Here is an 18,194-nt window from a genome sequence, read left to right as displayed (position 1 = left end):
CTTACTCATATTCATTAGTTTTGATTTTTATATTTTTTTATTTAATTTAAATTACACCTACTTAAATAACACATTACTTTAAATTTAAATTACATAAAATTAAAATATACTCCCTCCGTCCCATTATTCATGGCTCGTATTCCTTTTTGGGCCGTCCCAAGCTACTTGGCTCGTTTCCTTTTTGAGCCATAATTAGGGAGTAATTAACAACTTAATAAAATTGACTATTTAAAATAAAAAACAAACCCTAAATCTACCCAACCCCCCCTCCCCCCATTTCACTCTGTCGCTCTCTACTCTCTTTCTCTCTCATATGCACCGAGAGAAAACCTACTCTGCGCCGCCACCTCCCGCCGCTCCCGCCGCCCTAATTCGCCGTGATGAAACCTTCCTACTGTTGGGAGGAGGATCTGAGCGACGTCGTCGCCGATACCGAAGATCAGCTCCTCTTCACCGCCGACTGTCTATTTCCCCTTCTCCCTGCCGGAGTCTTGTACGGCGGCGCCCCAGGAGTCGTGGCTCGGTGCATCTGAGGTTGAAGAAAAAGGAGAGTTTAGGCGCGATCGGAGTCGATCCCCTCTGCTATGACCTCCAATATTCCGCCGCCCTTACCCCGCAAGGATGAAAAGGTCGAAACTCTCCCCCTGACCTCTTTCAATTACTGAATTCTTTGAAATTGTTGAAGAGACTGACCTCATATGTTATGAAACATGGGGAACCCCTTTTCTGAGCGAGGAAAACCCTCGATCCGTGGCCAAATCGGAGGAATCAGAAAGGAAAACCCCTTTTAATTTTTTGATTTTTGATTTTTGATTTTTGCTGCTATTGATTTTGAAGTTTTGAGTTTTGAGTTTTGATTTTTGATTTTTGATTTTTGATTTTTGCTGCTATTGATTTTGAAGTTTTGAGTTTTGATTTTTGATTTTTGCTGTTGCTGTCAATCGGAGCAAGAGAGGGGAAAATGGTGGTGTTGGCTCTGTTGCAGCTGTTTCAGATTTTGGGGGAAAATGGTGGTGTTTCAGGATCCGATAGAGAGAGAAATGTGGTGGTTTTCGCCGCTGCTTCGTCGGAGTTTGAGTCGGAGACGCCGGAGAGTGAGAGCAGACGCCAGAGAGATAAGATTAGGAATGACGCCTTTTTTTCATTTCTGTTCCAGCCCCATTTTTTGGCTGAATTTTCAATTTTTTTTTATTTATTTTATTGTATAAAGCACCTTATTAAGCAAAAGTGTTAAAGGAATAAAATAGTTGAAAGAAATACCTTAATCTTGTGGTCCCTACTACTTTTACAACTACTTTAGCTCTCCTAAATACCCGTGTCGAAAAGTTTTGAGCCATGAATAATGGGACGGAGGGAGTATATATATATATAGCTTAAATAATTATTCCGGCCCTAAAGGTCCGAAACATGCTCGATCAAATCATGTTGGAGCTTGGCATGCATCTGCCTATCTTGGAGAACTAGTATGTTCATCTGTGCTATGCACGGCGAATATCGAAATTAAACGACATGTTTAAACAAATAAATATAAATATTAAATAGAATTAAAATATAAATAAATGCAAAATATATTTTAAAAATAAAATAAACATACCAATTCCTCTAAATTATTTGATATATAATGAAAATTAACATTATACATTTTTATTATAGAGTATTACATGTCATAATAAATAAATAAATATTTTCGTACGCAAACATAAATATAATGTTATAAAATTTTAACGAAGAAAGAGAATAAAATAGGGTTAATTGCATCAAAATACCTGACCTTTTCCCAAAATTTGGTTTTTTGGCAAACTTTTTAATTGTAGCAAAAAATTTAGCTACATTTCAATTTATTGCAATGTCCATCCCGCGTATATTTCCGACCAAATCCATGCTGAGGTGGACCTCCGTAAAGCTTAGGTGGCATGTCGTGCTAGGTAATGAAACATGGCATTCTCAAATCCATTGCAATAAATTGAAATGTAGCTAAAATAAATTGGCCGAAAATGAATGGATTTGGCCGGAAATATACGCGGGACGGACATTGCAATAAATTGAAACGTAGCTAAAATTTTTGCTACAGTTAAAAAGTTTGTCAAAAAACCAAATTTTGGAAAAAGGTCAGGTATTTTGATGCAATTAACCCGAATAAAATATTTTAAGGTTTTCATATTTATTCGTTTTAAATTTATTTTTAATGATTTTTATACCATATTAAATATTTTTTGATGAATTTATATATAATGTGTATATTAAATATTTATGCATAAATTAAATTTAAGGATGTTTGACAAAGATTTAAATTATATAAAAATATAGAGATAAAAATTGGTGGGAGGAGAAAAAGAAAAAAAGGAGGGAAAATATAGAGAAAAAAAACTCCTCTTTTATATATTATATAGATTGTATCTATTTGCACGTATTCCTCGAAGCTAGGCAGGGTTGATCGAATACTCTCCGACGAGTCACTATTAGATGCCCCGTGTCCCGAGTCGTCATCTCTCAAGTGGGTAGCTCCTTCACCTTTGTTATCCACAATCATGTTGTAAAGAACAATACAAGCCAACATGATGTCTTTGAGATGGTTAATGTACCAATTTCGGGCCGGACTTCGAATGATCCCCGTCGAGCTTGAAACACTGCAAAGGCACGTTCGGCATCCTTTCGTGTTGATTCTTGCATCTTCTTGAACCTCGCCTCTTTTGGATTGATCGCCAACACTGGGCTCTTGACTAACATTGGCCACTTATGATAGATGTCATCGCACAAGTAGTAGCTCATCTGGTAGTAGTGTTGGTTGACCTCAAAGATTACCAACGATGACATTCCTCCAAGACATTGGCGAACAGAGACGACTGGTTCAGAACGTTAATGTCGTTGTTCGAGCCGACAACATTGAAGAAAGCATGTCAAATTCACAAATCGTGGGATGCAACGGCCTCCAAGATCAAGGTGGACTCTCCTTGATCACTGCATGTAAATGCGTCATGCAATGCCTTTGGGCAATTCCTCCATACCCAATGCATACAGACAAGACCCCCGAGCATCCCAGAAAATCCATGTCGCGCCTCGTACATCTGAAGCAGTCGTTGGACGTCCGCCGGTGTTGGACGCCGAAGATACTCAACATCATATGTCCGGATGAAAGCTTTGCAAAACTTCTTCAGGCATAGCCGCCCCGTCGTGTCAGCGATTTTCAGATACTCGTCAAAGGTATCTGCACAAACACCGATGACTAGTTGTCAGATAGCCACTATGCATTTCTGCAACGATGTGAGAGAGTCTCGGCCCGTAGCATCCACCCCTATACGGAAGTAACCATCAACACCTTGCACAGCATCGACAATGCGCAAGAATAGCTACTTCTGCATTCAAAAATGGCGTCGAAAAAATATTGGCATGTACGTCGGATTATCGTTAAAGTAATCTTGCATAAGCCGCTGATAGGCAGCCTCACGATCACAATCATGATAAACGAACCTTCTATTGGTAATAACATGTCACTGGGGTTGTGGTTGGGCGAAAAATTGAGCAACCGTATTTTGCGATTGGACAATGATATCCATGATTTCTTGCGTCTCCCCCTTGGACGAAGACGAAAAATCGTCGAACCACGAAGCCATTTTTTGGTAGAAATAAAGTAAAAATTAGTGAGAAAGAGTGAAATGGATTAATGAAATTGTGGAGAAATGGGTGATTTATATAGGAGGAAAACAAAATATTTTTTTTTTTTACAAAAATAGCCATTAATGGTCGTTGGAAAAGAAAAAAAATCGACTGAAATAGCCGTTGGAAATCATCAAAATTCATTTTTTTAAAGGCACGTGCATTGTGCGCGCCTTAATTAAAGGCGGGTGAGCCTTACTCATCCGGATAATTAAAGGTGGATGAGCCTTACTCATCCGCATGAACATAGATGTACAGCTGAAAACAGTGACAGATCCTCTCTATGGGTTTATAGGAGAGATGGTGATGTCCGTAGGACGAATTGAACTCCCACTCACATTAGGGAGTCCTGCGGGAAAACAGACAAGAACAATGGAGTTCCTAGTGATAGATCAAAGGAAACCCATATACAATGTAATCCTTGGGCGTCCGGCCCTAGACATTTTTCGAGCAGTAGTGTCGATGTACTACTTGAAAATGAAGTTCCCGACTGAAGGGGGAATATGAGAAGTATGCGGCAGCTAAGTAGCTGCCAAAGAATGCTATGTTGGCACGATAGGCAGTGCCGAAAGAGCAGCGTCAATAACAAAGAAATGGAAAATGAGGTCAATATCAGGTTCCAAGGAAGACTTCCTAAAAGTAAAAGAGCATTGTCACAATCCTGAAGAGCCTCTTATCACACCAGGAGGTCAATGCGAGAATATAGAACTCATACCTGAGAAGACAGGGTTCACCACCAAAATTGGGACAAACATGTTGATGTATTTGCATTCAGCACCGCCGACTTAAAAAGAATCGATCGAGACCTAGCAGAGCATAGGCTCAACGTAGATCTAATGGTCAACCCCATAAAACAGAAGTTGCGTTCATTCGGGGTCGAGAAGAAGGATGCCATCAAAGAACAAGTTCAAGCACTCCTCAAAGCAGGACACATAGTGGAGGTACATAATCCTTCTTGGACTTGAGCGGAGGCTCTGCTGCAGAGCAGGTTCTCGGCGTGAGCAGAGCAGCGCAAGGCAACACCAATCCATCTCCGGCCGCTCCTCTCCGGCCGCTGCTCGTCCTCTCCGACCGCTCCTCTCCGGCCGCTGCTCATCCTCTCATCAGGTAAACCTTCATTCAGCTTTACTTTTGTTACTTTTGTTGTCTATTCAAATTTGTGTATCAATTCTTGTATATCACTAGATGATAAGTTGATGATGCATTTGTATTTAAGAATAATATCTGGAACATGTGATGTGGAGTTGTTGTTGCCTAGTGATGTTTTGTTAGCTAATCTTTATTTAGCAATTGGTGGCATATGCTGTGCTCTTGATTTTGATGAGATGATTCTGCTACTTGTGTTGTGGTTAATGCAATGTTATGTTATGGTTTATGATGTGCATTATATATTTGAGTTGTGTTTATCAGTAAGTATATTTTGTGGAAAGAACAATAACAATATTATTGAGCTAATTATGTGTGTAACTTGAAACTTTAGACAATTGTTATGATTTTTATTTTAATGATTAATTAGCTTAGAATTTATTTTAAAAAAAATAATATGGATCTGGGTCTGGACCCGAGATCCTGTGGATCTCATGGATCTGGGTCTGGATCTCATTTTTTTGGATCCAATGGATCTGGACCGGATCTGGATCTAAGTAAAAAAACATGGATCTGGATCTGGACTAAGCCGGATCCGGTCCAGATCCGGCCCATTGCCATCTCTACCAACACATTAATGGTGGCAAAAAAGGAGAAGACGTGGAGAATGTGTATTAACTTCAGGGATCTCAACGTAGCTTGCCTGAAAAATCATTATCCATTACCTCGAATTGATCAACTAGTGGACGCCACTATCGTATATGAATCGCTATCCATGATGGATGCATATCAAGGATATTATCAAACAAAAATGCACCCTGACGACATAGCCAAAATCGCTTTTGTCGTGTGCGAAGGAATCTTTGAGTTTGTCAATATGCCTTTCGGACTAAAAACGCAAGGGCAACGTACCAGAGAATGATGGACAAGATCTTCAAAAACCAGATTGGAAGAAACATGAGAGTATACGTGGACGACATGCTGGTAAAAAGTTTAAAGACGACATCCCACCTCCCGTACATAAAAGAGGTCTTTGCGGTTATTAGGCAGCATCGCCTTATGCTCAATCCTGGCAAGTGTGCTTTCGAAGTCAAACAGTAAAATTCCTCGGATATTGGGTAACACCGAAGGGAATCGAGGTCAACGAAGATAAGGTAAAAGCCATCTTGGAGATGTCCCCACCATAGAACATCAACGAAATACAAAAGCTCAACGGGAGAATAACAGCGTTGGGCCGATTCATCCTACGCTCGGCAGATCAAAGTTTACATTTCTTTAAAATCCTAAGGAAAGGTAAACAATTTACCTGGGACGAAGAGTGTCAACAAGCATTCCAGAGTTTAAAGGAGTATTTAGTAGCACTGCCAGTACTCACGAAGCTCATCTCAGGAGAAACCTTATATCTCTACTTCGCAGTAGGGGAAAGCTCACTAAGCTCGATCTTGGTCAAGGAGGACGAGGGTCAACAAAAGCCAATTTACTTCATTAGCAGAGTCATGCAAGGTCCAGAACTAAACTACACACTGACGGAGAAATCAACGCTGGCTATCATGATAACAGCAAAGAAATTACGACCATACTTCTTGTCTAACAAAGTGGTGGTGAGAACATCCCTGCCTTTCAAAAAATTACTCGGCAGACTAGACCTATACGGAAGAATGGTCAAATGGCAGTGGAATTGGGCGAATATGATGTTGGCTTTGAACCAAGAATTGCTATAAAATCTCAATCCTTAGCAGATTTCATACAGGAAACCACAATAGGACAACCAGAACAGCCCTGGATCGCGCATGTAGATGGGTCAATAACCAAAGGAGTCGGGTTAGGAATATGCCTCGTATCTCCCCAAGGAGATGTGATTCAAATAGGAGTAGAATGCAAAGGCAAACCCATATCCAACAATGAAGCAGAATACAATGTTGTACTAAAAGCCTTAAAATTTGCAATGCAAGCAGAAGCAACCCGGGTACACATCAAAAACCGATTCGCAATTGGTAACGCAGCAATATACAGGGACCTATGAAGCAAAGGAAGAAAGAATGAAAGCATATGTTACAGAGCTTAAGAATAGAGCTGTCCAACTCGAAGAGCTAGTAATCGAACAAATCCCCAGGAAAGATAATGACAGGGCTGACGCCATAGCCCGAATGGCCGGAGCTGTGGAGGGTTCCTAGAAGGGGAAAATAACCCTGATGCAGGAGACGATAGGGGCAGCGGAGGCGAGAGTAATGAAAATTTGTGAGAAACCTGATTGGAGAGCTCCAATCATGCATTTCCTAAAAATGGGACATCACCTGGATCCCGAGGTAACCCTGCGCAACCTATATGCTAAATATTGCCTAATCAACGATCAGTTGTTCAAAAGATCTTTCACTAGTCCTTATCTCAAGTGCTTGGGACTAGAAGAGGCAGAATATGCCTTGACGGAGATACATCAGGGCTGCTGCAGAAACCACGCAGGATACAAGAATTTGATGAGGAAGATCATCAGGGCAGGGTTCTATTGGCCTCAAATGGGCAAAGATGCCCCATGAGTTCGTAAGTGTCACACCCCAATTCTTGAATGAATAAATATAATCGAGGTGCAACTAATTCATAGAAATAAACAAGGAACAACCTTGTTAAAACCCGAATAATAAGATAGAGAGTCGGGCTATGCCCCTTTGGATCACAAGTTTTGTTTCATGCTTCTGACAACCGACATTCATTGGCATAAATTTAGTAGTGAAGAGTCTAAGCTCGGTCAGGTATATCATTTGAAATTTAACATGAAGATCTTAAGTTAAAAAAAATAAAAGACTGATATGAGTAATTGCTACAGCGGAAGTCTAACATAGGAATTTATCTCTAGCCTCAGCTCCGTCCCGTCAGCACCGGCCAGCCAACCTGAAAACATTTGAAAGTATTTTTGGGCTAAGTACTAATGTACTTAGTGGGCATGCATTTTCATAAACATTTCATATTTTCTTAAAGGCAGTTTATCCAATCATAATTTACATATCTTAGAAGGTTTTAAAATGAAATAACTTCTAAGCATGTTAAAATATTTTCTTTCATTTGTGCGCACATGTCACACTCCCTTTCTGTTACTCGCTGTGATCCCGGACCTTTTAGCCACCGACGGATCCATTTCTCCTTCTTACTTGAACTGAGGGCGTAACCCAGTCAAGCTCCCATTTGGGACCCAATGCTCCGGAACACATCCCGTCGAGCACCCTTATAACGCCTCATACATAATTAGTGCCCGATGGAGATCAACCCACCAGGTCAGCTAATGGGTGTACACAATTCTCAAATAACGTGTTAGGTCAAGAGAGAACCTCGATCGATTCATAGTTGCGAGCCTTAAACAGAGCAGAGTGCACAAAATATTTTATTGGATAAACAGTTTTCATTACATTAAATAAACAATTTGCATTTCATTGAAACATTTAGAGCTTAATAACTCAATCATACTTTGTACATTTGGAAAGTAAGCCCACCTGGATAGGCAAAGCCTGAAGATCATACACATAAAAACCTGTCTTGGGAAAGCAGCGCTAATCCCCCTGGTCACAAAGCCTACAAGAAATTCTATTCTTAATAGGTCTCGTGAAGCTAATCTTACTTCTTAGTGAGTGCACTAAACATTCTATGATTCATCACGCCGGGTTTTCAAATTTAATGAATAAATACTTGAAAACTAAATTTCTTGAGTTAAGGACACCAACAATATCCTTATTCGATTTTCATAAATAATTTGATTTAATGAAAACCAATTTAAATCATGAGTACTTTTATTTGCAAAAATGCATATGCAAATGCATGTCATGCTTAGCATATAATAAGTAATCACTTAAAATATGCACATAATAATAATATTATTATGCAAATCATCTTTAAAATAATTAATCAAACTAATTATAGTCAAATTAATTAAATATTGCGTAGCCCATTTAAAATAATTAAATAAAAGACATTCTCCTATTTTTATGAAATTTCGTAACCCAGTTTATTAAAAAGAGCAGTCCAGACTAATTAAAATCATTTAAACGAGCCCAACAAAAATAGCCCCAAAACTCAAGCCCAAACTGACTTAAGCCCATTCCCTTTCCTCTATATTTTCGGCCCAACAGAAAATAAAACAAATAAAATCGGCCCATACAAAAGCCCAATTGTCCAACTCCAAACCTAGCCCAACATTCCACCTCTTTTTCTCCCCCCCCCCATCTGCCGAACACCTCACGCACACACACCTTCACTCTCATTTCTTCTTCTCTCTCGATTCGCCCCTCTCTCTCTCAGCCATAAGTTCCGCCGCGGCGGCTCCGTCTCCGGCGAAAGGCCGCCGGCTGGTCACCCCTCGCCTCCCCAAATCACACGCACACACACACGCAACTGCAGATCTTACTCCCTCTCTCGGTCCCTCTCCATACCGCGCCTCCTTCTTCTCCGGCGTCCCTCGCCGCCTGCCAGCGCCTCCTCCTGGCCGACAGCAGCGGCACCCGCACCTTTGTCGCCGCCGTGTCGACAGCACAAGCCGGTCAAGCCGCCTTCTCCCTCTTCCTGATCAGAGACGCACGGTCGAGACCATAGCACCGCCGCCCTGCTCCTGTCTCCTTCCGCCACCACCAGGCGGCACGCCACCGCCCCGTCGGCCGGCGGTTCTGCCTCCTTTCCCTTCCATCTCCTGTCTAAATTCTAAGCTACTATTTCTCTTTCAATCTATTGTATTTTCTTTTCAGCAAAACAATGAATATTGGGGATTTGATTTTTTTAAGAATTGAGGTGTCTATATGCACTTGTGTTTTTGCATATGAAAATGAAATTAAATCATGAAAACTTTGCGGAAAAATAAAGTTTACCAGTTGAAATTGTGCAGTTGAAGAAAACCGGATGGATTATAAAAGTTGAGTTTTTGTTGGATTTGTGAATTTGAGGATGAGTTGATTTGTGAATTTGAGGATGATAAATGAGGTTTAAATAGATTGAATTTACTCGTTCGTCAAAGATTTGAATGTGAAAGAAATCAAAAATTTGCTGCTTGTGGAAGAAAATCAAATTTTACGGAAAGGAAATTTAATTCAAGTTTGGCATGCTGTGATGTTTGTCAAATACTGCGAATATTGATGTGTGGCTAAGGAGGAAATCGAATCGTGTTTATAAGTTTCAGAGGAAAAAGGATGGAGAGATTGAATTGAATATTTAAATACAAATGGAATTGCGAATAAAATATGGAATATGGATTGGAGTCTGCACAAGCAATTCTCATTCTTTTAGTTGATAAGTTATAAATATTTTAACTTAATAACTATTTTAGGTGCATCATAAAATTTGGACAAAAATAAAAGGCCTAGTATTAAATAAGAATTATATAAATACTTTAAATATAAGGCCCAACAATTTAATAATTAAAGCCTAACATAAATTAAATCATGTAGTATTAAAAATAATATTAGCATATAGAATTAATCACATTCATATAATTCAATTTATGCAATGCACATAAATTCAAAAGACTAAATTTTATAAAAGCTTTTGAAAATAATTTTGTTGGAATAAACTCATTTTCATTTCTCCGGCATAAATCATCTTAATCTAAGTTCAAAATAAATTCTAAACTTAATATAAATAGGCGGGGTGTTACATTCCTCCCTCCTTATAAAAATTTCGTCCTCGAAATTGCATACTTAAGAAATCTAGTTTGGAGTACTAGACATTCACTATCAGTGCACCTACATAGCTTGATGCTTATCACATTTTCTAATCGTGAGAATGCTACGTCTCATGTCTCGAGAACTGTTGACAAACGAACTCATTCTAATAATATTATGCTTATCGTGATGGAAGAAAAATCTTATTGTGGCAACTACATAGTGAGAGTCTATACATTGGGATGACTAAATTGACAATCACCGAGATCATAGTCATGTGGGCTGGCCAGACCCAGCACGGCGAGTCACTCAGTCAAATGGGAGCTTCGCCCCCAATCATGTCAACATCTTATCTCTTATAAGGCTCTAATTGAACTTCTAACTTAAGCACTTACTTCTAAGTACTTCAATCATAAATCATTGGTACCATATAAATCCATTCTATGCCGTTCTAGCGGTGCTATCACGACTAACATTCTTAAGACATTCTTGGGTGGTTCTCAAACGGTTTGTAAAAGAACTTATCATTCTAATCATATAGGCAGTGAACCTAAAATGATAACATAAAGCTTTCTCATCATTCATTCATACATACATACATACATATATTTGTTTTCTTTGAAATTTTGAGTCATATAGACATTAAATGTCCCTTTCATGAAAAACTTTGCTTATGCCGGAAAGATTCAAGGAATCTAACTCGACCATACATACATACATACATTGATTCGTTAAGGGCTCGGGTTGTCCCAAACACGAAATACATTCATTGAGTCGTTATGGGTTCGGGTAGTCCCAAACACGACAAAAAGCATTCACATAGCATCGTAAACATAAGGCGCACATTTTCTTGAAAACTTTCATAACATCTGAAATACATATATGTATATTTTTGAAACTATTATCGTACCTTAGTTGCGGCAGTGTGACGGCGAGCTGAGGGCTACTGACATTCTTAGAAATCTAGAGATACTATTCTAGACTCGACATCAAAAGCTTATGGTTATCAGAAACATGAAAGAAACTCATGCTCTGATACCATTCTGTCACACCCCAATTCTTGAATGAATAAATATAATCGAGGTGCAACTAATTCATAGAAATAAACAAGGAACAACCTTGTTAAAACCCGAATAATAAGATAGAGAGTCGGGCTATGCCCCTTTGGATCACAAGTTTTGTTTCATGCTTCTGACAACCGACATTCATTGGCATAAATTTAGTAGTGAAGAGTCTAAGCTCGGTCAGGTATATCATTTGAAATTTAACATGAAGATCTTAAGTTAAAAAAAATAAAAGACTGATATGAGTAATTGCTACAGCGGAAGTCTAACATAGGAATTTATCTCTAGCCTCAGCTCCGTCCCGTCAGCACCGGCCAGCCAACCTGAAAACATTTGAAAGTATTTTTGGGCTAAGTACTAATGTACTTAGTGGGCATGCATTTTCATAAACATTTCATATTTTCTTAAAGGCAGTTTATCCAATCATAATTTACATATCTTAGAAGGTTTTAAAATGAAATAACTTCTAAGCATGTTAAAATATTTTCTTTCATTTGTGCGCACATGTCACACTCCCTTTCTGTTACTCGCTGTGATCCCGGACCTTTTAGCCACCGACGGATCCATTTCTCCTTCTTACTTGAACTGAGGGCGTAACCCAGTCAAGCTCCCATTTGGGACCCAATGCTCCGGAACACATCCCGTCGAGCACCCTTATAACGCCTCATACATAATTAGTGCCCGATGGAGATCAACCCACCAGGTCAGCTAATGGGTGTACACAATTCTCAAATAACGTGTTAGGTCAAGAGAGAACCTCGATCGATTCATAGTTGCGAGCCTTAAACAGAGCAGAGTGCACAAAATATTTTATTGGATAAACAGTTTTCATTACATTAAATAAACAATTTGCATTTCATTGAAACATTTAGAGCTTAATAACTCAATCATACTTTGTACATTTGGAAAGTAAGCCCACCTGGATAGGCAAAGCCTGAAGATCATACACATAAAAACCTGTCTTGGGAAAGCAGCGCTAATCCCCCTGGTCACAAAGCCTACAAGAAATTCTATTCTTAATAGGTCTCGTGAAGCTAATCTTACTTCTTAGTGAGTGCACTAAACATTCTATGATTCATCACGCCGGGTTTTCAAATTTAATGAATAAATACTTGAAAACTAAATTTCTTGAGTTAAGGACACCAACAATATCCTTATTCGATTTTCATAAATAATTTGATTTAATGAAAACCAATTTAAATCATGAGTACTTTTATTTGCAAAAATGCATATGCAAATGCATGTCATGCTTAGCATATAATAAGTAATCACTTAAAATATGCACATAATAATAATATTATTATGCAAATCATCTTTAAAATAATTAATCAAACTAATTATAGTCAAATTAATTAAATATTGCGTAGCCCATTTAAAATAATTAAATAAAAGACATTCTCCTATTTTTATGAAATTTCGTAACCCAGTTTATTAAAAAGAGCAGTCCAGACTAATTAAAATCATTTAAACGAGCCCAACAAAAATAGCCCCAAAACTCAAGCCCAAACTGACTTAAGCCCATTCCCTTTCCTCTATATTTTCGGCCCAACAGAAAATAAAACAAATAAAATCGGCCCATACAAAAGCCCAATTGTCCAACTCCAAACCTAGCCCAACATTCCACCTCTTTTTCTCCCCCCCCATCTGCCGAACACCTCACGCACACACACCTTCACTCTCATTTCTTCTTCTCTCTCGATTCGCCCCTCTCTCTCTCAGCCATAAGTTCCGCCGCGGCGGCTCCGTCTCCGGCGAAAGGCCGCCGGCTGGTCACCCCTCGCCTCCCCAAATCACACGCACACACACACGCAACTGCAGATCTTACTCCCTCTCTCGGTCCCTCTCCATACCGCGCCTCCTTCTTCTCCGGCGTCCCTCGCCGCCTGCCAGCGCCTCCTCCTGGCCGACAGCAGCGGCACCCGCACCTTTGTCGCCGCCGTGTCGACAGCACAAGCCGGTCAAGCCGCCTTCTCCCTCTTCCTGATCAGAGACGCACGGTCGAGACCATAGCACCGCCGCCCTGCTCCTGTCTCCTTCCGCCACCACCAGGCGGCACGCCACCGCCCCGTCGGCCGGCGGTTCTGCCTCCTTTCCCTTCCATCTCCTGTCTAAATTCTAAGCTACTATTTCTCTTTCAATCTATTGTATTTTCTTTTCAGCAAAACAATGAATATTGGGGATTTGATTTTTTTAAGAATTGAGGTGTCTATATGCACTTGTGTTTTTGCATATGAAAATGAAATTAAATCATGAAAACTTTGCGGAAAAATAAAGTTTACCAGTTGAAATTGTGCAGTTGAAGAAAACCGGATGGATTATAAAAGTTGAGTTTTTGTTGGATTTGTGAATTTGAGGATGAGTTGATTTGTGAATTTGAGGATGATAAATGAGGTTTAAATAGATTGAATTTACTCGTTCGTCAAAGATTTGAATGTGAAAGAAATCAAAAATTTGCTGCTTGTGGAAGAAAATCAAATTTTACGGAAAGGAAATTTAATTCAAGTTTGGCATGCTGTGATGTTTGTCAAATACTGCGAATATTGATATGTGTGGCTAAGGAGGAAATCGAATCGTGTTTATAAGTTTCAGAGGAAAAAGGATGGAGAGATTGAATTGAATATTTAAATACAAATGGAATTGCGAATAAAATATGGAATATGGATTGGAGTCTGCACAAGCAATTCTCATTCTTTTAGTTGATAAGTTATAAATATTTTAACTTAATAACTATTTTAGGTGCATCATAAAATTTGGACAAAAATAAAAGGCCTAGTATTAAATAAGAATTATATAAATACTTTAAATATAAGGCCCAACAATGTAATAATTAAAGCCTAACATAAATTAAATCATGTAGTATTAAAAATAATATTAGCATATAGAATTAATCACATTCATATAATTCAATTTATGCAATGCACATAAATTCAAAAGACTAAATTTTATAAAAGCTTTTGAAAATAATTTTGTTGGAATAAACTCATTTTCATTTCTCCGGCATAAATCATCTTAATCTAAGTTCAAAATAAATTCTAAACTTAATATAAATAGGCGGGGTGTTACAGTAAGGAAGTGCATAAGTTGCCAAAAACATGCGCCAAGAATAAATGCTCCAAGAGAGGATATGAGAATCATGCACGCTACGTGTTCTTTCAACAAATGGGGAATCGATATCGTGGGCAAATTATCCATGGCACCAGGAGAAAAGTGCTATCTGATAGTAGCAGTGGACTATTTCTCCAAATGGGCCGACGCAGAAGCAGTCAGCAAAATCGATGATGCAACAGTGGAAATATTTATTTGGAAAAACACATGCTGCCGATACGGGGCACCAAGGATATTGGTCTCAGATAATGGAACACAAATCACAAGTGCGAGGATACATGCTTTTTGCTATCGCATAGACATAGAGCAACATTTCGTGTCGGTAGCACACCCAAAAGCCAATGGACAAGTAGAATTGACGAATAGCACCATCACAATTGACGAATAGCACCATCTGTGACAGAATTAAGAAAAGATTGTAGAAATGCAGAGGGAAATGGACGGAAGAGCTAGACACAGTCCTATGGGTATATAGGACTAGTCCTAGAACAGCGACAGGGCAACCGCCATTCACACTAGTGTATGGCTCCAACGCCATCGTCCCTGCTGATGATCAATCTAGAGCGCGAATTAGCACAAGTCAGGGCTGCCAAATACAAAAGTATCATCAAAGTTGGGTACGACAAGAAAGTGAATCCTAGGAAGTTCGAAAAGGGGGACCTAATCTTAAAAAAACAGATGCACTGAAACATGTCGGGAAGTTTGAACCCAATTGGAAAGGACCGTACATAGTCACGGAGGTGCTCAAGGGAGGAGCTTACAAGCTGGTAGACGAAACAGGTTTGCCACTACCACGTCCTTGGAATGTTAACATGCTTAAGAAGTTCTTTGTGTGAAGAATTACATGGCTACGCATTCACCAGGTCAGACACAGCAGGCTCCGCCTCGCTGCCGAGTTTATTTTCTTATTTTCATTGATACTATTTTGTCTATGTAGCAAAGCCCTTTTAACTTTCAATGTAAGTTCACGGGGCCCGAGCCAAGATATTTACCATAAATAAATCATTCATACCAAACAAAGTCCAAAGATCCACACTACGGTCTAGGTGACATGATCATCTTAAAAACACCTCATATGTCACCAAAGGAAATGGGAGAAGAAGAATACTACAAATTCTGACTCTGATAAAATGATGAAAAATTTCTCTGCAGAATATAGTGCATGTAGGACCGACAAAAGCCATGTCATAGCCTAAACAGCGCTGCAAAGGTCAGAGTGTTGCTCGAAGAGAACAACATTCAAAGCACACAAAGCAATCAAAGCATACGAAGCACAAAGTCTAGATATGCGAGGTAATCGAAGCCAAAGTATCCAAAGTACTCGAGGTACCGCAAAATAATATACAAGGCAAAGTAAGGTCTCCAAAGTACTAAAAATGGCACTGTAAAAAAAATCCTCCTTAATATCATAAAGCAAAATATACACAACCATCTGGGCCAGAGCAAAAATAATAGTTACATTGTATTATAAAAACAAAGGAAAATGCAAAAGAAAGACCATCCAAATACGCCGCCTTTCATCGTGGAAATCCCTTCCGCACTAACCCTAGGAATCAAGCTTCAAGACGAGTCTCCAGAAGATGAAAAAGAGTTCAACACCACAGAGTAAATAAGAGAGCCGCGTCGGAGTAGGCTAGCTCCTTTCCTAGGTCAGATTCTCTTCCGAACCGGACAGCTTGAGCATGAAGTTGTTCCAAATGCTCCTGCTGCAGACGAGACAATGCCGTCTCATGCGCTATGCGTGCCCGCTCCGCCTCGAACTCGTAGGACTGTAGACGAATACTCAAGTCAACGTTCCGGGCCTTCAAAGTCTTGAGTTCTATCTAAAGCTCACTCAACTGCTCCCCAGCCATGATCAGCTCCTGATCACGCTGCGCCAAATTTGCCTTGGCCACAACCAAAGCCTCCCGCAACCTTTGTTTCTCCCTTTCTAGCGAAGATGAACCTGGTGGAACATATTGCCAAGGTCTTTTGGAAGAAGGAGCTCCAGAAGGCGCAGTCTCGGAGATATCGGAACCATGGGAAGGACCCATCGCCCTTCTGGGAGAGTCATCAACTGCTAAGGCCGTCAATCTAGCCCTTGCTGGCCAGCTCCTATCTTACAAAGATAAACAACCAATCACAAGGATATCGAGGCACAAACCAGCAATACCAAGGAACGAAGAAAAAATAAATGCGTAGGAAAGAAACTTTAGCAAAAGGATTACCAATCAAATGAGCATGGAAGTAATCAAAAAACCCTGAGGCAGCCAAAGCCGAGTTATCACAAGTGATCTGTTTCAAGGAAAAAGGATTCCTCCCAATATGAACAGTTAGCCGACGGAACAATTGCATCACCCGATCAGAAGGTTTCATCCTAGGAACCACATGGTCTTCCTTCACCCTTTGCCAGCGGGTATGCCGAATGCTAAAATTCCTACTCCAGTCCCCCTCATACACTTCAACAAAAAATAAATGAGATTGGGAGTCTCGATCACGACCCTTGAAAAGATCTAGAAAATTGAGGTCATAATCACACGAAGACGAAAAGTAATAGAAAATGTTGGATTTCTGCAGCAATTGAGTTTCGAATTCAACACACGAGCCGAGTTCTCGGCACCGTAGAAATTCATAATAACATGAAAGGTCAAAGCGATTACACACATCGATCAAAAATTGAGGCGGTGGAAGGCGTAACCCACGTTTGATTTGAGCTTTTTCCAATAGGGAATGAAGGAGGAAGGAAGATCATCGTCGTTAGGCTTCTCAAAAGCCCTTGACTGAGTGTGAAGAGCAAAATCGGAAGAAGGAAGACGAAGAAGCTGACTAAAAGTAGAAAGCTCTGATTCATGCACAATGGAAGGAGGGAGTCCGCACAATCCATCCTGACGTCTGCTACTCCGGGAGACATGATAAAGTAAAGAAGAAGGAAATACCCAGAAATAGAGGGCCGTCAGAATAAAGTTGGCTTGAACGACGATGAAGAAAACAAAACAAATAGGAATTGGAAAAGATGAAAGTAAAAAGTAAAAGTAAAAATTCAAACAAAGGGATAAAACTTAGATTCGAAACAATCGTAGCAAAACTAGCGAAGTAAAACGCAGCAGAAGCGACTAGTTTTGATTCGAGTATAGATTAAGCGCGTAGGAAGATGAACCGTCCCCACACGCGGAGACGTGACAAGACCCACGTCATGGTTTTAGACGTGGATGTATATTATTTTAAAAGATGGTCATCGAGCTCCGCGTTGTGAATTCAGAAGGCAGAAATCAGTGCCGTCATTAAAAGATAAGTCATGCATCCATCAAGATGTCCCTCTCCACGAACAGACCTTCTCCAACAGATGTAAAAACATGTTGAACAAATCTGAGAGCGTTGTTATGCTATTACCAACCTCACCATCTAAACTCTCTAGTCCAGCCAAAACACCAAATTGTCGTGTTTTGACTAGACTAGAGGGGAGGAGCTGATGAGGACAAAAATATGCATCCCTACAATACCGGAGAAAAGCAATCGAATGAAGGAGAGATTCATAGAGAACAGCGCTGCCAAAGTTGGAACAACCCTGTCTGGCCCAAAACGCAATTGTACAAGAGCCAACAAAGCCCGATCTCAAGAGGCCCACCTTACCTCGAAAGCCCAACGCTTCTCAATCAACCCAAACTCAAAACCA

The 18,194-nt window shown here is 39.8% G+C and overlaps 2 long non-coding RNA genes across 2 annotated transcripts; both read right to left on the bottom strand.

The window, feature by feature from the left end:
• Positions 1 to 7,338: 7,338 nt before the first annotated feature.
• On the bottom strand, positions 7,339 to 8,464 carry LOC130990944 (uncharacterized). Its single transcript, XR_009090989.1, has 2 exons — positions 8,223 to 8,464; positions 7,339 to 7,626 (listed from the first exon to the last, which is right to left on the bottom strand). It is a non-coding gene; the product is annotated as an uncharacterized LOC130990944 (long non-coding RNA).
• A 3,008-nt stretch (positions 8,465 to 11,472) lies between these two features.
• Positions 11,473 to 12,598, bottom strand: LOC130990943 (uncharacterized). Its single transcript, XR_009090988.1, has 2 exons — positions 12,357 to 12,598; positions 11,473 to 11,760 (listed from the first exon to the last, which is right to left on the bottom strand). It is a non-coding gene; the product is annotated as an uncharacterized LOC130990943 (long non-coding RNA).
• Between the last annotated feature and the right edge of the window lie 5,596 nt (positions 12,599 to 18,194).

The sequence above is a fragment of the Salvia miltiorrhiza genome, chromosome 6 (assembly GCF_028751815.1).
Source record: "Salvia miltiorrhiza cultivar Shanhuang (shh) chromosome 6, IMPLAD_Smil_shh, whole genome shotgun sequence".
NCBI classification, from domain to species: Eukaryota; Viridiplantae; Streptophyta; class Magnoliopsida; order Lamiales; family Lamiaceae; genus Salvia; species Salvia miltiorrhiza.
Note: the sequence above shows the minus strand (reverse complement) of the source record. Positions and strands in the feature narration are given on the sequence as shown.